At 37.4% G+C, this 22,398-nt stretch overlaps 1 long non-coding RNA gene across 1 annotated transcript in view; it reads left to right on the top strand.

Moving 5' to 3' along the window:
- The first annotated feature begins 3,016 nt into the window (after positions 1–3,016).
- LOC133251997 (uncharacterized) overlaps positions 3,017–22,398 on the top strand; it is a 110,418-nt gene continuing 91,036 nt past the window's right edge. The window contains exon 1 of the long non-coding RNA XR_009737789.1: positions 3,017–3,123. This is a non-coding gene — a long non-coding RNA (uncharacterized LOC133251997). The remainder of the gene's footprint in view (positions 3,124–22,398) is intronic.

Raw genomic sequence — 22,398 nt, 5'->3', positions numbered from 1 at the left:
CCCTCTTCCTGGGACCTCTGCTCTCAACCCATCCTCAACTTGACATTTTCTTCTTTCTGTTTCTTTCCCCTCTTGCATCTTAAAAATAATAATTTAAAAGAACTGACTCAACACTAAAGAGGTACCTGTATTAATACCCTCTCTCTCAAGTTAGTGAGGTAGCATATAGGGTAATTTTTTTCGTGGCCTTTAAAAACATATGATTTATCAGGCATTTTTCTTAGTCTGACTCTCTTCATTCAATTTCATGTATTTATTTCTTCTCTGTTGTCAGTACTGTATGATGAGAGTTTAAAAATTATTCTTTATTGTACAGAACTACAGGACCATTTCCTGGAGGATAATTGTAACACAGATTAAGTCCTGCTTTGACACTTGTCTCTTTGACACCTGCTCTCATACCCTCTCTCAGCATACTTTTTTTTTTTTTTGGCTTGCTCATTCTAATCCAAAATCATCCTGAAACTTGTAAAGTCTAAATGCCAATTTACTCAGACTCATTTTTCCTGGAGCCTTTATTCTACCCAACAAATCTTTGTCTTCTAACACTGGTTCTCCCACCTCCCCCCAAAACACAACTCCCCTGTACCTCTCGTTCTTATTCATTTCACAAGAAACTGAGTTGATGAAGTATTTTGTGAGTCAGACTTTTCAGAATGTGGTGTTTGTCCTTTGCTAGTATATGCTTGAGAGAAGGCAATGGCACCCCACTCCAGTACTCTTGCCTGGGAAATCCCATGGATGGAGGAGCCTGGTGGGCTGCAGTCCATGGGGTCGCTAAGAGTCGGACACGACTGAGCGACTTCCCTTTCACTTTTCACTTTCATGCATTGGAGAAGGAAATGGCAACCCACTCCAGTGTTCTTGCCTGGAGAATCCCAGGGACGGGGGAGCCTGGTGGGCTGCCGTCTATGGGGTCGCACAGAGTCGGACATGACTGATGCGACTTAGCAGCAGCAGCAGCAGCAGCAGTATGTGCTTAGAAATCTATAAAGTTTAAACCAAAAGACTCTTATATGATAGTATTTCAGACCGTTTCAGGGATGGAGGTGATGAGAATGTGGGAAGGGTAGAAAATTTGAGTAGAGGTCTTTCTGGATCTCATTTTCTACCTAGGCTTTTGGGAGTCATGAACTGTATGAAGACTTCAGGAATATCAAAAATATGTGAGCTACATAAAGTCACTCATAAATCATCACTAACCAGCCTTTGGAAACTTGTTGCATTTTAAAGCCTTGTTTGCATTTAACCTTCTTAATTCTCTGTTACCCTCTAAAGTATTGATCTTTTATTGGTTTTATGTGTTTGTCTGTCTCCTGGCAGTCCTCAATTTATCATTTTCATTTTTTTCTGTACATAGCCTGGAAAGTGATACAGTGCCTTCATAAACTGTATAATCATCATGTTCTTATGAAATAAGACTGCTTATTTATTTTAGTGAGGCAATGAGGGATCCAAGTCTATATCTGCAACATTATAATACTGACTTTTTTGAGGAAAAAGAAGTTTAATAATACCATTCTGGCAGAGAACACAGGGAATAAATATGATGAAACCTTTAAAAATTCATACATTTTCTGTTTCTACAGATAAAAGTGAACTGTAACAGAGTTGTACCCAAAGTATAGGTATCAAGGTATTATTTTCCTTTTAATAAAAATAGAAAAAAAATGTTAAGGGATCTAGTGCTATAGTACACTCCTCTTGATGTATCACCATGGTTTTACCCTAGTTTTCTTCTTCATTTTACAGAGTTCTAAATCACTCTCCCTGTGCCACTGTATTGACTCTAAACAACGCACTCTCTCTTCCCTTCTCCTCTGGATGCCTGCCATTCAATTGTCTCTTTCCTTTCAATATTTCCCTTACATTTCAATTTGCTTCTTTTCCTATGTCTTCTTTGGTACAGGCATGCTTTGGGCTTCAAATTCTCTGAAAATCATAGAAAAATTATAAGGATTTCTTTGTTATTATTTCAGAATAATGGTAAAATTTCCGCTTAAATCTTTGTCTTGTTTAATAATTGAAAATTTTCAAGTTGTATTTTCATCATCTGATTTATCTTCCTCTTACATCAGTTTGTTAAGCAGATGTTGTAATCCTCTCCCTTCACAAGTGGAGAAACTTGGGACTCTTGAGACATTAGGACCTGAGTTTAACATCATACACTTTGTCAGTAGCAGCATGAGGACTAGATGGGGGCTCCCACCTCTCTGTGTGGTGCTCAGTCCACGAGCCTAGGCTGAGAGGGGTCCCAGAACACATCATTCTCATCTGTTTTGAAAATGCACTTTCAGCAAAGAATTCAGTGTTACAATCAATGGAAAATAAGTTTAATACTCTCCATAGGTTTATAAGTGACAAATTATTGATGAGTAGAGCTTAAAAACTTGCTGCAAAATATATTATTCTCCCATTGACAGCTGATGTCCTGAATTTTTCACATTTATATCATTGAATTCTGTTGCATCTATGATTTAGAAATTTAGACTGGCTAAGGACATATTTTCAAATCAAGAATATTAGAATACAATGTAAGCATACCCTCTTAGTTAAGCTTGTGACTCATTATTTATAGTGAATTTCCTGCTGTACAACAAGCCCACTCGAGCCTAAGGACCTTTTTCCCTGCTATTAGCCCAACTGAAATACTCTTCCTGTAGATTTGTAAACTCTGTTTTGTAATGAAATACTTCATTTGGTTTTATAGAGTGTCATTTAGAGAAGACTTTTTTTTTTTGCAATTATTTGTTTGTATAAAAATGAGACAAAATGTGTGTGTGTGTATATATATGTGTGTGTGTGTGTGTGTGTGTGTGGCTGAGTCCCTTCACTGTTCACCTGAAGCTATCACAACATTGTTAACTGACTATACCCCAATACAAAAGAGTTTAAAAAACTAGACTATTTAGTACAGATGATATTGCAGCTTCTTTTTCCTCTTAACAATATATCCTGGGTACTCTTCCATTTAAATAGCTATTGATTAGACACATACTTTTTTTTTTCCAGCTTGCTCTTTTATTCAGAAGATATACTTCAGAAATACACAGCAAGAAAATCAATAAAGAATGTAATTCAGATACAGCTGAATCAAATGTGAAAATTGAAGCAGCATTCAAGGTAAGTCTGGACATTCACACATTGGGAGCTATTTTTTTTTTCTTCAAGTTTTAAACTTTTTAAAGTTTTGTATTGGAGTATAGTCGATTTACAGTGTCAGGTGGACAGAGAAGGGACTCAGCCATCCATATACGTAAAACCATTCCCCCCTAAACTCCCCTCCCATCAGGCTGCCACATAACATTGAGCAGAGTTCCATGTGCTATACAATAGGACCTATACAGTTGGACAGTTGGTTATCCATTTTAAATATAGCAGTGTGTACATGTCGATCCCAAACTCACTATCTCTCTTCATTCTTTTCTCCAGGCAACCATAAGTTCATTCTCTGTCTGTGATTCTGTTTCTGCTTTGTAAATAAGTTTGTATCATTTCTCTTTAGATTCCACATCTAAGGAATGTCATGGGGCTTCCCAGGTGGAGCTAGTGGTAAAGAACTCACTTGCCAATGCAGGAGATATAAGAGATGTAAGTTTGATCCCTGGGTTGGGAAGATTACCTGGAGCAGGGCTTGGTAACCCACTCCCTTATTCTTGCCTGGAGAATCCCATGGACAGAGGAGCCTGGCAGGCTACAATCCTTGGGGTTACAAAGAGTCAGACACGAATAAACTGACTTAGCATGCATGCATGTCAATAAAGAATGTCATTCAATATTTCTTGCTCTCTGTGATTTGCTTTATCCATATGGCAGTCTCCATGGCCATCCATGTTGCTGCATTACTTTGTTCTTTTCAATGGCTGAGTCAGAGAAGACTTTCTTGAGAATTGTCTAAAGCAGTCCCCTGAAAGTGAAAGTGTTAGTGGCTCATTTATGTGTGACTGTTTGTAAACTGCCAGGCTCCTCTGTCTATGGAATTCTCCAGGCAGGAATACTAGAGTGGGTTGTCCTTCCTTTATCCAGGGGATCTTCCTGACCCAGGTTTCACAGGTCTCCTGCATTGCAGGTGGATTCTTTACTGTCTGAGCCACTAGGGAAGCACAAAGTAGTCCTCTATCCTTGGTCTTACCTGTTATATCACCGTGACTTGTTGGTTTGTTTCATGGCATTTATCAGTATCATAAGTTATTCATTATTTGCTTGTGTGTTTTTTTCACTCTTTCCAGAATGGAACTTTATGAGAGTAGGGTCCTGCCTCTTGTTCAACACCATACTTTTAATTTTAGAATTCCATGTCTCATGTTCAACATTGCATCCTCATCATTTAAAAGAGTGCCTGGTTCCTAGTAGATGCTCAGTTCATCTCTAGTAAATTAATCCAGGACACACATTTCTTCTAAAAGTTGACAGTACAGCCTCTGTTCTAGATGGAATTCAAAGAAGCAAGGAACATTTTAAAAAAAATTCTATTTATGTATGTATTTATGGCTGTGGTGGGTTTTCATTGCTGCCCATGGGCTTTCTCTAGTTGCAAGGAGTGGGGGCTGTTCCTCATTGCAGTGGCTTCTCTTGTGGCTCATGGGATCTAAAGCCTGTGGGCTTCAGTAGTTGCACTTCCTGGGCTCCAGAGCATGAGCTCAGTGGTTGCGGTGCACAGGCTTAGTTGCCCCATGATATGTAGCATCTTCACGGACCAGGAATCAAACCTCTGTCTCCTGCATTAGCAGGCAGATTCTTAACCACTGGACCACCATGAGTAGTTTCAGCTGCAATGTTTGTTTAAATATTGATGAAAATCAGCCTCCCGTGGTTTCCATTTATTCCACCTGTGGAGATCGGCTTTCTGTTTACACCATGAGAACATTGCAACCTCCTTTGGTTTTCCATCCTTTGAAGTGATGAAGTACCCTTGTCCTTTCTGTGTCTCCTGCTCCTTTCAGAGTAAACCTTTTCTGCCTCCTTTTGCTGATATTGATATTACATAGTGTTCAAATCTCTTTCACCCTAGCCCTACTCTCCCCATTTCCTTCTTTGGCTACACTTCAGCTGCCCCATGTTTCTCTGAAAAAAAGAGTTCTATGTGGAAAGGACTATAATCTCCCTCCTCCTGGAGGACTGGAGAATAGTGGTTAATGGTAAAGGCTTTAGAGTAGATCAGATCCAGGCTCAAGTCCTGCTTTTACTTATGGGCTGACTTGAGGTAAGTAGGCACATTTTCTAAGCCTCAGTGTTCTCATCTGTAAAATGACAGTGAGAGTAGAAGGCAATCAGCTTTTTAACCCAGTTGCATGAGTTTGATAATACCTTTCTACCCCATGATTTTTGGTCCAATTGAAAAACTGATGTAGGTATAAATGAGGAGTAAAGGTATCAGCTTTATTGCTGATAAAGATGAACTAGAGAGCCAGAGGGTACTGATCCTAAATGTGCTTCCTAGTATTGCATTCATTTGTCTAGGTGGTGAGCTAATAGTCAACTAAGTCCTCTAGTTATTTTTTATCCTAACTACTCTTAAACCAAGTTATCCTAACTTTTTCCCTTTCATCTATTAAACAAATAATTTTATGAATGTTTTATAAATATTTGTATTTATGTACATATTTGTGTGTATATATGTTTTCATTTTAATTATTATTATTATTCCAATCTGATTATCTTTTTGAAATTAGCCTTCTATAATTAAATCAATTGGACAAACCAGGAGATTTGTCATCAATTCAGTAAGTTGACTTTTCAACATTCCTTTTATGCCATTTAACATAGACATTGATCAGGATATGGTCAACAGTAGAGTTACACGGCATATCACTTGTGTTTTTGCTTCTTGAGTAAGATTGAGGGTATAACTAACCTTGCTTTCATCTCAGCAATTATAATCCTCATCCTGTAAATAAGAATATTGTAGGAGGTATTGTCAGATTTCTGTTTGGATTATATTGCACTGTGTCTACAGCTTTGCCTTGCAATGTCAGTATAGCATTTTTATTTTTAAAGTCCCATTCTTTATTTGTAGTATATTTGTGCAGTCCTCTACTATACCCTTTCTAAATGCTCAAGAATAATTTTGGAACTTTGCTAGTATCTGTATCAAGTCAGACTCTAAGTCTGAAATTTACCCTTTGAACCCTTGGAACACTTGCCCATGGAAACTCAGTCAGTTGATTTCTCAAAGATAATCGAGAGCAGAGTAGCCAATTACATCTTCAAAGTTTTCTCCACTTGCTGAGAAGTAATTTGTATGGGGCTCGAGACTCAGCTTTATTAAGCAGAGTGTTTTCCTACTATCATTTTCCTTATCTTGGGCACCAATTTTAACCCTATCTGTTTTACACTTTCAGGGCAAAGATTATCCTATTTGATAGCCTACTAGAAAAAAGCAATCTGCTTCCTTTTAGTGTTTAAGCCATTTACCCCAAGCAATGGGCCAAACCCTTCTTTTATCTTACGTCTCGCCTCTTAACACATAAATGGAAAATCTCTCTGGTTATCCCTAACTTTAGTTTAAGAAAAAAAAGCATTTTTCCTCTTTGTAGTTGCTTTCGACTTTCATGACCATGTTTGTGCTGTCCTCGCGTTTATTTGCCCTGGGTATCCTGTCGTCATCACATCACACCAAACCAAGACAAACAGAACAAAACCACAAACAACTTAGAGCATTTGCTATTTGTCACATTCTTCTTCTGGTAGATAATTGTGATTATACTGACATTATTATTGTTTTATTCAAATCTCTGTCCCTATTAAGTCATTTCAGAATGTCCCTATTTTCAGGATAATGGCAATCTCTCCCTTTGGAGACATTTTCATAGCAAATTCAGCCAGCCAGATTTTAAGGTTTCATTTAATGTCACATTAGGCTGTGCATGTATGTTGTATAATTGAGGGTGTGTTTTAAGGTCAAAGTGGTAGCCCAAGCTAAATTTAATGTAACTATAATGCCAGTTTCAATATAGATACATATCACCTGAACTACACAGGACTGACAGACAAATCTGACTGATGAATTTGTGGTGATAAAGGCGAATTTTGCCAAACAATGAGAAGTGCTGAAGTTTTATTCCCAGTGATGACTGAAAATTGTGTTAATTTTTATGGGTTGTATTCTAAGACTGAGTAACACAAAATTTCTTAAATTTCAAAATTTGTTGTGTACTAGTTTCCCTGGTATCTCAGATCATTCTCCCCTATGATGTTCTGGGGGCCAGTACACTCAACACCTGTCTCTTCTTCTATAAAATGTGAAGTCAGCAGTTAAACTTGTTCTGCCATGGACCCCATGGAGGATAGTGGTGGTTATAACTACTGAGGTTGGCTTTGGATGAACATTTGTCTGGACGGTGCAGAGAGTCCTAGGGTGATAGTACCATCCCACCCTAATCACCTATGAGAGAAGGCACTGAGCTCGGAGTCCACAAATGACTGTTCAGGTTCTGAAAAGAAATTACTGGCAGTTTTCAAACAAAGTAGACCTTCTGACTATAAAAAACAGCATCTTTTCCTTTCACCACAGATGGAACGCTAACATGCATGTCTTAATTCTTAAGAAACTTTATTCAAATCTAGTAAGATATGTTTAAAAAAATGTGTTCAAAGTTAAGGAAAGGAGAGAGGAGTTGGTATAATATTTAGGAAGATGACCTTTGTGGTCAGACAGACCTAAGTTTGAATTTCATTTTTAAACAGTCTGATAAACTTGGGCAAACTACTGAACCTCTCAAAACACATGTTCCACCTGTAAAATGAGTATAAAAAGAGAGTATGTGTATATAAAGTTCTAGAATAATGCTTGGTATATAGCATGTGCTCAATAAATCATTGTTCTTATTTTTATATTAAATTCATTATTTTAATTTGATATTTTATTTACTGTTAGAAGAGTAATCTCAAACTGGTTTACATAAATATTACTGTAGCTAGATATTAATATTGTTGCTGTTGAGCCACCAAGTTGTGTCTGACTCTTTTGCAATCCCACGGATTGTAGTCTACCAGGCTCCTCCCTCCATGGAATTTCTCAGGCAAAAATATTGGAGTGGGTTGCCATTTCTTTCTCCAGGGGATCTTCCCAACCCAGAGATCAAACCCACGTCTCCTGCATTGGCAGGCAGATTCTTCAGCACTGAGCCACTGGGAAGCCCATGATATTAATATTCAGTTCAGTTCAGTTCAGTCGCTCAATTGTGTCCGACTCTTTGCGACCCCATGAATCGCAGCATGCCAGGCCTCCCTGTCCATCACCATCTCCTGGAGTTCACTCAGACTCAAGTCCATCGAGCCAGTGATGCTATGCAGCCACCTCATCCTCTGTCATCCCTTTCTCCTCCACCCCCCAATCCCTCCCAGCATCAGAGTCTTTTCCAGTGAGTCAGCTCTTTACATGAGGTGGCCAAAGTACTGGAGTTTCAGCTTTAGCATCATTCCTTCCAAAGAACACCCAGGGCTGACCTCCTTTAGAATGGACTGGTTGGATAGTAATGTATTTTACATCATATTTGTTAGGATTGCCATAGTGTTCTAAAAATTACTACTTAGGCTTAGATTCTATTTTCTGTTATAATGTGGATACATTTAATCAAGTCACATTGTAAAAATGAAGAGATATCTTTTAACCTAAGACTGCCTTTCAGTGTCTGGGTCTGTGTTGGACACAGCAGATGATTTTTTGAGGATATTAAGATGGACTTTAGTCCATCTTTGTTTCATTTTGTCGTCAGCAAAATGAAGACGCAAATTAATGTTTTGTTGAAGAGAGCGATACTAGTGCTAGGTAGGAATTAAGAAAGCTTGGGACGAGGAGACTCCAACATCTAAAGATACATTTCAGCTATTTACTAGGATTCTGAGGTCAATGCAATGAGTAGCAACTTCTCTTCCATTTTTTGCCTAAATGTGATGTTTAAAGGAAAGGAGAGGCTAAAGGTCACGTAAATCTAAAATCCAAGGGATTATAAACTGCAGACCTGAAAATCTTCATGTTCCCAGTCTTTTAGTTCATTAATTATAGGTGATGAACTTTAAAAAGAACTAAGCCAATTAGTTGTAAGGTGTCAATCTAAAAAGCTTTAGAGAGTAACTATTAGCTCTGGAGGAATTTAGCAAACACTGTAATCAATTCTTAGATTAGCCAAAATTTTACTTTTTAGAATTTCCTTATGCCACTTGAGACACCACGCTGAAAACACTTCCTGTTTTTTCAAGTCCTTCATCTTCTGTGGCCGCATATTACACAACCAAAGAAAGAATTTTCTCTTTATAGCCTTCAACTGGTTTTTCTGGCAAAGGTCATGAAGTAGTAAATTGAGAATTTAGCTTCTATTGGACTAAAAGCTAAGGAAATGAATTTCTATCTCTATCACCATAAATCTACAGAAGTGCTGGCGTGGAGTCTAAAACAAGTGACTGCTCTCCACGTCACATGTCAAGCATGATTGTTCACAGGTGGCTGGAGTGAACACTTTACTCTTGATTACATTCAGAAGCAATCAGGGGTGCAGTTTTTTTTTCCCCTCAAGTCTACTTGTTCCCATAGGATACTTATCTGGCTCCTATATAGATTTTTTAAAGGTGATCAAATGATGGTTTGGTACATAATTTTGAAAGGCTGTTCGTGAAAGTTTTATATGTCTATTGTAATAGTTCCCATGACACAAAATGTCTTTGCTGTCATATATCACTCAAAATGAGAAAACAAAATCACACATGATTTATGCTATAAGGACTGCTCCTATGGCAGTGGTTCTTAAGTGTGGCTGAATTTAAAATCACCTGGGACCTTTACTAAAAAGGCAAATTTCCCTTCACCCTAGACTCAGAAGTATTAATTCTTAAATGGGGCTCAGAGTCTGGACTTTAACAAGTAGCTTAGGGATTCCTTTGGTTGGTTGAGTTTGAGCCATATCTTCAGGTGACAGGCAAGGAGGTTTGGAAGGTGGATAGCCAATGAAGGTCAACTTTTTAGATCACAAACATACCACTGAGTTTTTGAGCTCAGACTCCCTCAAATTGATTTTTGAAGATGATAGAGTTAAACCATTATGTAACTACAAAGCATAAAAAAAGTGACCCCAGTGTGTTTAGCATCTCATTCTTTGTTTTTGTCTGAGTTAAAACACCAGCAGACTCTGAAGCAATTACTTTAAAAAATATATGGAGTTCCTGTTGCATTAGAAATTGTGTGATTTTTAAAAATACCTATGTGTAAATGACAGAGAAGGCAATGGCACCCCACTCCAGTACTCTTGCCTGGAAAATCCCATTGATGGGGGAGCCTGGTGTGCTGCAGTCCATGGGATTGAGAAGAGTTGGACATGACTGAGCAACTTCCCTTTCACTTTTCACTTTCATACATTGGAGAAGGAAATGGCAACCCACTCCAGTGTTCTTGCCTGGAGAATCCCAGGGACGGGGGAGCCTGGTGGGCTGCCGTCTATGGGGTCGCACAGAGTCGGACACGACTGAAGCGACTTAGCAGTAGCAGTATGTGTAAATGAAGCCTGGATTTTTGTTGTGCATTTCCTTAAGCTCTAAAAAAATATAGATAAAAATTGAGTGATTCCTCAAACCACAAGAAGCCTATGAGATAGTAATGGGATCAGATGAGAATAGAAGGGATTGTATACATTTCTTTTCATTAAATACTTAGGATTAAGTTAGATTAATGTTACAGTTGACTAAAGATGACATTTCTTTTTAACTTACTTTATATTTATAAAAAGTTTTAAATTATTTCATATTTCTTTAGTTTTTCTTTGAAACTAAATTTGGGCTGTACTATATTCCATCTTTTATCATTATTTTCTCCTTGTTCTTTTTTTTTCTTTATTTCTTATACTTTTCCTCTTACTTCACACTTTCCTTTCTCATGTAGGTACTCTTTTCCACCTGTTCGCCCATCAAGTTTGTCTTCTCTTTCAGTTTGCATAAGTATATGACACCAATTACCAGCTAACCAGTTAGAGACCACCATTCATTCTAAAGATCATTCTCTGTTCATAAGGATATGGTTATAAAAACTCTTCAGGAGCCCCTGACCTTGAGGATGCTTGCTGTTAACTGTGTTTGCTAGAGTTGTAGTTTTTGAATAGATTGAAAGTAGCCATCACAGCTGTCTTTTTATCTCCTCTAGGTTCAAGTCTGGGTCGTCCCAACAAACATCTCTTCTTAGCTCCTAATCATCCTTGGGCTTTGTATCACCCTCAGAGGCTGCTTTATTCTTGGTGGATAGAGTGGGTGGTGGGTGGTCCAGAGGTATTTGGTACTTCAATTCCCACCCCATTCTTTCCAGTGTTGAGGCAGTAACTCTGTCATCACTCACCATCCTCTTTCCACAGTTTCTTATTGTTCAGGTATACATTAAAAATATCCTTTTATGGAAGAATTAGCTAATCCTTTGTAAACTAAATGCTAAGCCATATTCTGCCCCTGATGCTTCTACCTTGGAGTTTTTATGCCAGTTATAATCTTCTTTTTTTCTCTGGGCTTTTCAGTGTTGGTAATTTTAAGATCCATAGGTAAACATTGGGCTGTTAGCTGACCTGATTTAATTTCTTTATTTGAGGCCCTGGAGTGCTCCCCTTATTATGCAGAGTCTCATGCCAAACAGTCTATCCTACGGAGGGAAGAAAATATTTGTGAGGAGAGCAGGTAATTCTAAAATACAGCAGGGATGTGCACACAAACTTTTTAGAAATCATCCATCAGGAAATTTACTATGACACCAACCTGATTTATTTTCAAGGGGAACGAATGAGAAGCAAAGTCCTTAGGGGTGTTTACTTCGTTGGTGAAAAGATGCTTAGAAAACAAAGAATTTCAAGGAACTATGCAGTATTTAGAAAATGAAATGATTCAAAGGGTAGTAACAATTTAAGATTTATTTTGAGATTTAAATACTACATGAACCTTAACTGAATCTTTGAAGCTTCAAGGTCAGAATATTGGAGCATCTTGGAGCTTTCAGTAAGGCATGTTCAGTGCAAACCTAAGAGCCTGGACGAGCCTAAATTGTTTACATGGTTCATAAAGTGTTTTATGGATAAAAGTCTGTTCTGCTTCGAGATGAGGCCATATTCACTATTGTATATTTTGCCTATTTATCGTGTTTTTTTTTTTTTTTGATAAGTCTTCAGTTGCTAAGTCTTGGCATTAAAAGATGTGAATTACAGAGAGCTGTAATGTTACCCAGCTGTTCTGAGAAATGCTTTATGTTGAATGGATATTTGTTCCTTTATTCATGTAGAAGAAGTTGTCATCATCATGGTCAGCCAGCTTTCCTCTGTCTTTCTTATGACTATTGATCTGCTGAAGACTGAAAGATGCAACAATGTTTATTTTTTATTATTTAGTGTGTAGTACTTGAGTTTAGTGTCTAAAAAAATAGTTATACACAATTAACGTATCCTGTTGTAACAGTTTTACTACTGACTTTTCATTGCTTCACGTTTTTTTCCTCTGAATTCCAGAATGCAAAGTCTTAGTCCGTTTTTTCCCCCTCACCCTTAGAATGAAGTAGCATTTACTATCATATCCTGTAGGACAAAGATTCTACAATGTTCTTATTTTCTTCATTTACAAACCATGGGCTACCTTTCTTTCCTTCTCCCCAAATCTTTTTTGTAAATCTTCTTTTAAATAAGCACTATTCTCTGACTTTTGCTTTCCTTACCACTTTTTTTTTTAAACCAGAAATTCAACAAAATATATATTAAATGGAGGAGAAAACACATGATGTGTTATCCATTAGTAAAACGAGTCCCCCAAATCTAAATTATATTAGATCATATTAAACATAACATAGTATATTTCTGTAGCTAACATTCATTTCATATTTCCTATCTGTACACACAGGTTATATAAAAAGTAGAATAATTAAATTATAAATTCTTTAGAGAAAGGGGAAAAAACCTAAATACTGTCATCAGTGAAACCATAAAACTGCAAGGAACAAAGATTATATAGAGGTCAGGGGAAATGGAGTGTGGGTCATGGAGAGAAAATTCCCCAAAGAATCGTATTTCAGACAACTGCTGTTTAAATAAAACCACTTCTGGGCATATGCTTAAAGTTTACCTGTAGTTACTGTTTTATATAAGAGCCAATGTTGAGGAGGCTACAACACATAATAATAGTAATATTTTTCCTGCATCTATTCCTTCTGTGAGATTAAGTCTTTCAATAGTGCTCAGGAAAATACTGTGCAGATCCCAGAAGGGGATGCTTCTCTTAGTTTTTTCATGTTATGAACAGGGCACCCAAGGCACAAGAGGATGAATCGGAGCTGGACGGGGAAGCCAGTGATTGAGGGCTCTCTTCCTGGCGCTCTGTGAACACCCATGCACCTCCAGGCCTGCTATTTTCCTGAGATATGCTTTGCAGGTTAGATCTGTTCTAATTAAAATGGTTTTGCCAGACATTCCAGTCTGTCTGTTGGCAAAATTACATGGGGAATTTGTAATAAGACAGTTGCCCAAATGGTCATTACAATATTATTTTTCTGACCTCAGAGAGGTATTATACACAGAGGAAACTTTACCCAAAATACTGTGTGAAGTTGAATGAAACTGAGAGGCACTGGAAGGAATGTGGCGTTGAAACAAAAGGACTTTCAGTGCCTCTTACTGAAAGCGATTTCTGACTTTGCTGTGCCTTCCAGACAGCTGCAAGAGGCCCCAGTAGCTTTACTGTGTGGCTGTGATGTGTGGGAATGGATTTCGCCTCATTCTGCATTTGAAATCTGTGTTAACTCTGTGCCCACAGAAAACTACTCTTGTATACTATTGATGATTTTGTAAGTTTAGCTTCACATTTTATAACTTTAGAAAAACCCCCTGATGCAATTTATACGTTTTTGGAGAGTTTGCCTTCTTAAGGAACCCTGTACCATAAGGTTATTTACTGAACATTCTTTGCTGGTAACTGAAATACACATCTGTAACCACAATTTGGCACCATGGCAATGCTTAAGCATGGCATCAAATTTTAGGAGGTGGCATGGAAGTTATAAACTCTCAAACAATTGAGAATCACTCAGCTGCCCATTTAAATATTCCTTGTTAGATTAAGTTTCTTGCTTTATAAACATCTAACTTTTAAAACTTTTGGACTGTTTCTAGTCATTTCAGAATCAGCCAAATCAATAAAATTCTTATACAATCTATATAAAATGTGTAATAGCATAGAACTCCTCCTCTAAATTGCTTAGATTTTTTTTGGTAGTTATAAAAACAGTCAAGATCATTTCAGGGAATTGGTAGAAAATATCATGTAAAGAAGAAGAAGAAGAAAAAAAAACTGAACCATAACTCCTATTTCTTACTCCACTTTCCCTTGTCAAACATTAAGACATGCTGGTGTAGTTCCTTCAATTCATTCTTTGTGTGTTTTTTAATGCTTGATATTACAGTATATATTTCTTTTCTGTGTCATATATACTTCCAAATAAGATTAAAAAAATCTTTGTGAATAAATATTCTCTGGTGTTCTCTAAGTAGTGCATAGTTGAGCTCAATTCCTATGAACACAGTTAAAATGAAAAATGATTTGGGGGTGAGTGTTGTTAACCTGTCAAGCAGTATAGCATAATGGTTTGCAGCAGAGTCTATAGTTAGAAAGTCTCAAGTTGAAGTCTAGATTCTGTCACTTACTGTTATTTGCCTGTTCTTCCACATCTCTGAATGTGACCGTAATTCAAAACTTGCTTTTTCACTGGGTACTCATGCACCATTCTATGTCTGCAGATTCTTCCCACTGCACAGTTTCTCTAACTCCAGTTCAACTTCTTCTTTCCCTTTTTGGCTCCTAGCAATAGGTGACTCAATAGTTTTTGGCTCCTGGGATTCCCCTGCCTGGTGGACAAGACTCTTGGGAGTTTGGAAGGGAAGGTGTTAAGGAGACACTAGCAGATAACTTCTTTGGTGTTTCTTGATCAGTGTTGACCCCAGATAAGAGTGCTGGCTGCTCCTCTGCCAGGTAGCAATCTCACACAAACTTGCAGAGATGTGCCTATGTGGTTGTGTGAAGGAGAAAGATTCACCCTTCCATTTGCAAATGGAAACATCCCAAGGAAGATGGACTGAAAATGTCTGGGGCTTGGGATCTATCAGATCTGACCCTCAGCCCTGGTCCTTCCACCTCCTATTTTCTTGGTATGTAATCTTTGGTAGATTGCACAAGCCCTCTGGTGATCAATTTCTTAAATTCCTTGATGGTAGCAAGTGAGTAAGAAAGGCCAGGTATAAGGATTGGTGTAAGGATTAAAGGATGCATAATATTCCAATTCCATTACAATGTCTATAGCTTCTCTTATCTCCTTGTTCATTCTACAAAAAGATGTACAACCTAAGTTTTACCCTTTTCTTGTATTTTTTCTCCTCTCCTCTCCTTACTTTTTATTCTTTTCTTTTCCCTCTGTCCCTTCTTTCCTTCCTTTTCCCTCCCTCCATCTCTCTCATCCTCTCCCTCTCTCATCTATTTTTGGGAAGTAGAAATAGAAAGATGCTTAGGTATATGTATAAATGAAATGAATTGGGGAATGCCAGAGGTGGGAGTGAGAATATTGTTACACTATAATATTCAATTGTCTAACTTGATGGGCCCCAGACACAAAGTTTTCCATGCCTTGACATTAGTCAGGAGCTTTATGGTTTTCTTTCTTTGATGAAGTGTAATGATTGACTAGGTGTGCAGGAAGAGGAAGTTTGTCTCATTTAATTTGTAAGGTTGTAACCTTAAGATCCAGAGAAGGCAATGGCACCCCACTCCAGTACTCTTGCCTGGAAAATCCCATGGATGGAGGAGCCTGGTAGGCTGCAGTCCATGGGGTTGCTGAGGGTTGGACACAACTGAGCGACTTCGCTTTCACTTTTCACTTCATGCATTGGAGAAGGAAATGGCAACCCACTCCAGTGTTCTTGCCTGGAGAATCCCAGGGACGGGGCAGCCTGGTAGACTGCAGTCCATGGGGTCACACAGAGTCGGACAGGACTGAAGCGACTTAGCAGCAGCAGCAGCAACCTTAAGATCAAAGGACAGGGTGGCACAGGCTAAAGATTTATTTCAAGTGGGAAGAGTGTAAAATTCATATGAATAAATTCATGGGCAGTCATACAAGTTTTCAAATACCTCTTGAAGTTTACAATTTCCCTGATTATACACAATTCAGAATCAGTGTTCATTCACTTTAATTTTGTAAGAAGTATATATGGAAAAAGTTTGAAAATGAAGGGTGAGATTAAATCCCCCGTGTTCCTAGAAGCATATTAACACTTTTATGCTTTTCCTTCAAAATGCTTTTTTGACAGAAAAATCCAAGCTGGAAGTTATCCTAAGTTGCCAAAATAACTGTACAGGCAGTAAAGTTTAGCATTGTTTCCCCTAAGGGAAAATGATGCTCAGTGGGTTTGATATAATTTTGTATTGAGAAATAAGGAAGGAGGCAGGGAAGTGGGTGGGCAGAATGCAAAGAGTGAAGGGGGATGATAAAAAGAAGAGAGAATTAACACATAGCAGAAGCACTGAAGCTCTAACTTAAATACAAATGATTTTCAGACTGTTCTAGAATACAAGGGTGATAGTCATAATTGCCCAGCTGTTGTTTGGAGAGTTCAGCAGCTGCACATAAGTGACTACACAAATAGGGAGTTTTTTTTGTCTTTTCATATGTGACTCTGGGTAGTGCAGGATATTACCCCTGAATGGAAGGAGGAAAAGCAATGTTCTTAGAAAAAGATTTAGATAAATCAAAGCAGCAAGAGAATTGAGCTTCTTCTTGACATCATTTTGTTGAAATGTTGATCAAAATGCAAATAATTAGACCTCATTAACACTATTTAGAATATTCAAATTCTTAATTTTTTAGTAGCCTTAAGCCATGTACATTTTGAAGAAAATATTCAGTTGTAAGTGTTAATGTTTCCCTCCAGTGACCTAATGAAAGAAATGGAAATATAGTAAGATGGTCCCCCCTATATTCAAGATAATCAGTCTGCTGTTGTTGCTGCTGTGTCGCTTCAGTCATGTCCGACTCTGTGTGACCCCATAGACGGCAGCCCATCAGGCTCCCCCGTCCCTGGGATTCTCCAGGCAAGAACACTGAAGTGGGTTGCCATTTCTTTCTCCAACGTGTGAAAGTAAAGTCGCTCAGTCGTGTCCGACTCTTAGCGACCCCATAGACTGCAGCCTACCAGGCTGTTCCATCCATGGGATTTTCCAGGCAAGAGTACTGGAGTGGGGTGCCATTGCCTTCTCCAATCAGTCTGTACAGTTTTAAAAATTAAGATGAAATGAACAGATGCTTTATTTAAAAACTGCAGTGAAAATTGTAAAATAAGCCTCATACCTGAATTTTAGAGCTACATGGTTAACATATATTATGGACTAAATGTTGGGTGGAGGTATAATAATTAATGTAGAATGCTGCTGTGAGGCAGAGAGCCTAACTTCTTTATTGTTTTAGCCTTTAAGATACCAATCAGTTACATTCTGAGGCCCTTTTCCACTGAGCTGCTTTTGGATTTTCTTCCTTATAATTTTCTCTAATTCTTCATTTGGAACAAAACCAATATGATTTTATTTCTTCCAGTAGGTTTCTGTTTCTAACTAGTAATTTCATACCAACTTAGAATTTTTTTTTTCTTTTTTTCAATCTGCATATAATTTTGCCTTCACTGATTGTTAAAACTTATTACTTTTATTATGATTTAGGTTGCTTCTACTTCTATGCTGTTAAAACTGCTGATATCTTTGCCATGAAACAAATAATAATCAATCATTGAGCCCTTCCTGTGTGATGGAGATGATGCTGTGCAGTTCTCTTATAGTTACCCCCATTAATCCTCCAAGAAACCTTGGGAATTTTTGTTATAATTACCCCCATTTTATAGGTGATGAAACTGAGGAGCAGAGAAGCTAATGTGGATACAGTTGTAGAGCTTGGGAGGTTGCAGAAATACGACTCAGACTCTCTTCTTCTCACCTGGTCAGTGCTTAATATTGGCCTCAGATCCACTTCTTTCCTCCTCTCCTTGCTTCCTAGGTAATCACATTCTGGTTCTTGCCCTAAAATTAATTATGTGATTCTAAAATTTTTTCCAGATCTGTCTTCTCTTAGAGTCCTAGCATCATACATGTACTTGCCTGATTGATAACATCTATTTGGATATGGGTTAGGCATCTCCCCATAACTAGTCAAAGCAGAAGCATTGTTTACTAATTCCCCATAGCCCCTAAAGAACTGTCTCTCATCTAAGACACAATCTTTCTTCCTCTTGTTTAAGTCAAAATTATCATTTTTTTAAATCCTGTATTTTTCTCATCTCCATATCTAGTAGATCAGTCAGCACTATCAATTTTGCTGCAATATATTCCAACCCCCCTCACTTTCTCCAACTTTGGTATTGCTACTGTAGACCAAGATTTCATTGTATTTCACTGGGCCTAGAGCAGGAATCCTCATATAGGTTGCCCTCTAATGTGTCTAATATTCTTAGCACAGCAGTTAACAGTGATGATTCTAGAATGGAAATTGCATTATTAAACATCTCTACAGCAAAATTTCAGTATAATTAGGATAAAATAAAAACTCTGTATTTATGACCTTCTGGTCTGAATTATTCTTATCACTCAGATTTTAGCTTAAAGGACACTTAGGAATTACTGTTCCTGACCATTTAGGGTAAAAGTAGTTGCTCTGTTACTTGCAGATCACTATTTCCTGGTAAGTTTTCTTTCTCATTTGCTTTTTTTTTTGTTCATGAATCATGAGCCTTTTATCTTGATTAAATCTGTATCCGTATATACTGAATGAATATCTGTAAAAACACACACATCCAAACAGAAGAAAATTCATGTCATCACATTCTAAGTCAGTTGTTTAATCAGTATGCCCTATTATACACATCTTTGCATATTCTTGAAAATATAGTTCTAGATGTGGAGTTGAAGCAGAAGGTAACTGCATTTTAAAATGTGGTGGCTATTTGAGAATTGTTCCTTAGAAACTTTTTATGAGTGCTTACCAACAGTGGATAAAACATTCCATCACTCTATTTTCTAATCAACCCTTGGTAATGTTATTTTTTTTTCCAATTTGTGTTAATCTGAAAGGTGAAAAAAATGTATAAATTTGCATTATTTTATTAGTAGTTAAATTGACCATCATTTTAGAATTTAAATTCTATCAACATTTCCACGTTTATGAATTCTCCATCATACTATGGTACCCGTTTTTCTGTTTCTTTTTACTGTTGATGGGTGAGAGCCCTTGTATGTATTGCAAATTAAAAGTTTTAACCACTTTTAATTTTGACTTTACTCTTACTGTATTGTTTTTGTGCTGTGTAGAAGTTTTAAATAATGTAATGATATTTATAAAGTTTTCTTCCTTAGGTCTAGAAAGCTTTCCCCAATACTCTTAACATAATAAATATATATTTTAATTTAAAGGTATAGTTTTCATGTTTAACATTATTATCTGCCTGAAGTTTATTTTGGTATAAGATCTAAGGTAGAGAAATAGCGTCTTCAAATTTTAAAAATACAGTCAGTTTTTCCAGTATCAGTTTTCATCCCATCATCTTTTACTGACTTAAGTTTTTTTTTTTTTCCACATTCTATATTTCCATGCCTACCGGGTTTACTAACATATTCTTTAGTTCAGCATATTCCAAATGATGTTGTTTGGAAGGTAATTTTAGAAATGTTCTTTAGAAAGGTTTCATGATCATGCAAGCTTGGGGAATTTAGGGTTATATAAGTTTAAACAGGCTCTATAGAGAAATACTCCTCAGATTCTTTAATATGCTAAAGTTGCAAATCTCTAAGAGGTGAATAAAGAAGGGAGTATTTTTGATGAAATTTTGTCCATGGAAAACTTTTCGAGAAGCATTTCAGTTGCAAAGAATTTGAGACACTTGATCTACTCTACTGATCTGTGCACAGGCCAGAGCCACAATCTTTTAATTCACGTAACTTTGTATTTCATCATTTTATAAGGTGTGTTTTAGCTCATTAGCGTTTTTTCAGAATATGAGAGATTTCCTATAGTGTTTGTATACCTGTCATGCTGCTAAGTTGCTTCAGTCATGTCCGACTCTGTGCAACCCCATAGATGGTGGCCCACCACACTCCCCCATCCCTGGGATTCTCCAGGCAAGAACACTGGAGTGGGTTGCCATTTCCTTCTCCAATGCATGAAAGTGAAAAGTCAAAGTGAAGTTGCTCAGTCATGTCTGACTTGTGGCGACCCCATGGACTGCAGCCCACCAGGCTCCTCTGTCCATGGGATTTTCCAGGCAAGAGTCCTGGAGTGGGTTGCCATTGCCTTCTCCGATACCTCTCATAGAATGGACATTTTCTATATGCTTCTATAAATTTGACATTATCTGACTTTTCCTTCTTTTTTTCTTTCTCTTTTACCATTTCCTTGTTTTTGCTTAAGTTTAGAGAAAGGAGGATCTTGGACAACAGTAAGATTTTCCAAAGACTAACCATGACTAATCTGGGATTAGTTCATATAATTCTCATTAAGAAGAAATAAGCCCCCCTGAGAGAGAAAGCAGCTAATTAATAAGAAATGAACAGAGCAGGAAATTTTGACAATCACAATTCCCATTGAGTTCTTTTATACCATATATTTCTTGAAATTTCCCCTAATTACTGAGGTTGAGGCATAGAAAACTAATGAGAGTAGTAAATCTGATTCAAAGAAAGATCACATAGTGCCTTCTAAAATTTGATTCCCAGTGTATTTTAGATTTTTCACTCTAGATGGCCATGGACTATGTAATATCATACTGCATTCATGAAGAAATCTTTTGAGTTATAGTCCCAGCTACTTTCTGTGTTTAACCAGTCTAGATATACTAATGGAAAATCAGTGACAGTTCTAGTCAGTGGAAAAGTGAAAGAAAGAAGTGAAGTCGAAGTCGCTCAGTTGTGTCTGACTCTTTGTGACCCCATGGACTGTAGCCTACCAGGCTCCTCTGTCCATGGGATTTTCCAGGCAATAGTACTGGAGTGGATTGTCATTTCCTTCTCCAGGGGACTTCCCAACCCAGGGATCGAACCTAGGTCTCCTGCATTGTAGACAGACACTTTACTGTCTGAGCCACTAGGAAAGTCAAAGAACATTGAATTTAGTCAGCAGAACTGGATTCTAAGCTCTTACTATAGCCTGAGTGAGAAGGTGTATGTGTGAGAAAGTAGCCATGAAAGGAGTTTTATCTCCCCTTAACACAGAGTCCTGTCTCTAGCAGTGTTAGACAAAATATATTTTCCATTCTCTTTCTATCCCCCTTCCAAACCAGTTCATGAGCATAACATTACTAAGAGTCTAGAACACACCTTTATGGGCTGAATGTTGGATATGCTGTGCTTACAGAGGCAGAATTAATGCTGTGCTTGGCAAGGATACAAAGAAATCAGAAAATAAATTTGTGTGAGATCTCTATAGTGAAAAGGTAGAAACCAGTATGAAATTAGTTGCTTTGACAGCTCAGTTGATATACTGATTATACTGATCAATTTAAGAGTAGTAAAATTGCTTTCAGAAAGTTCTTTCTTGAGTTGTTTGAGATTTTCTCTAACTTTACTATTCTTAGATACCATTTAAAATTAGTCTTATTTTTATTCAACTTCATTTTCTAAAACAGGGAAACTGATATCTATTGCATAAGAATTTTATTTAAATATACCTGATAAAATAAATATTTCCAGTGTGTTAGAGATGAGAATTTTGCTTCCCTCGTGGCTCAGATGGTAAAGAATCTGCCTGCAATGAGGGTGACCTGAGTTCCATCCCTGGTTTGGGAAGATGCCCTGGAGGAGGGCCTGGCAACCCACTCCAGTATTCTTGCCTGGAAAATCCTCACGAACAAAGGATCCTGGCAGGCAGTAGTGCATGGAGTCTCAAGGAGTTCAACACGACTGAGTGACTAAGCACACAGAGATGAGAACTGTAGCATAATTAGGTCATCTGCTTAAGAAAAGTCTATTTCATTGCCTCCTAATGGCATTTGAATAGTTAAATGTGTTTTGATGGGTCAGAAGGATTTTTAAAGAACTGACCTTTTATTAACATTTTAAGATTCTCGAAATTATTGGCAGAATCAAAATCTTTAGCCCCATATAATGTCAAGTATTTTTTCCCCTCTATTTAAGTAAGTCTTTGCCTATGATTCCATGTTTTGTTGTTTTTAAGAACTTGAACTTTAGTCAGACTAATTTTTACTTTTGATATAAGCAAGGGAAATTAGTCAAGGGGCCACTAGCCTAATGAAAGAGAGAGGAAGAACTAAAAAAGGACAACTGAAAAGTGGCTGGGTTTCTATAGACAGCAATAAATACAAATGCTAATGATATTGACAAATCTCTGATTAATTGGGTGACAGATTTTCATAT

Source organism: Bos javanicus, chromosome 7 (genome assembly GCF_032452875.1).
Source record: "Bos javanicus breed banteng chromosome 7, ARS-OSU_banteng_1.0, whole genome shotgun sequence".
NCBI classification, from domain to species: Eukaryota; Metazoa; Chordata; class Mammalia; order Artiodactyla; family Bovidae; genus Bos; species Bos javanicus.
Note: the sequence above shows the minus strand (reverse complement) of the source record. Positions and strands in the feature narration are given on the sequence as shown.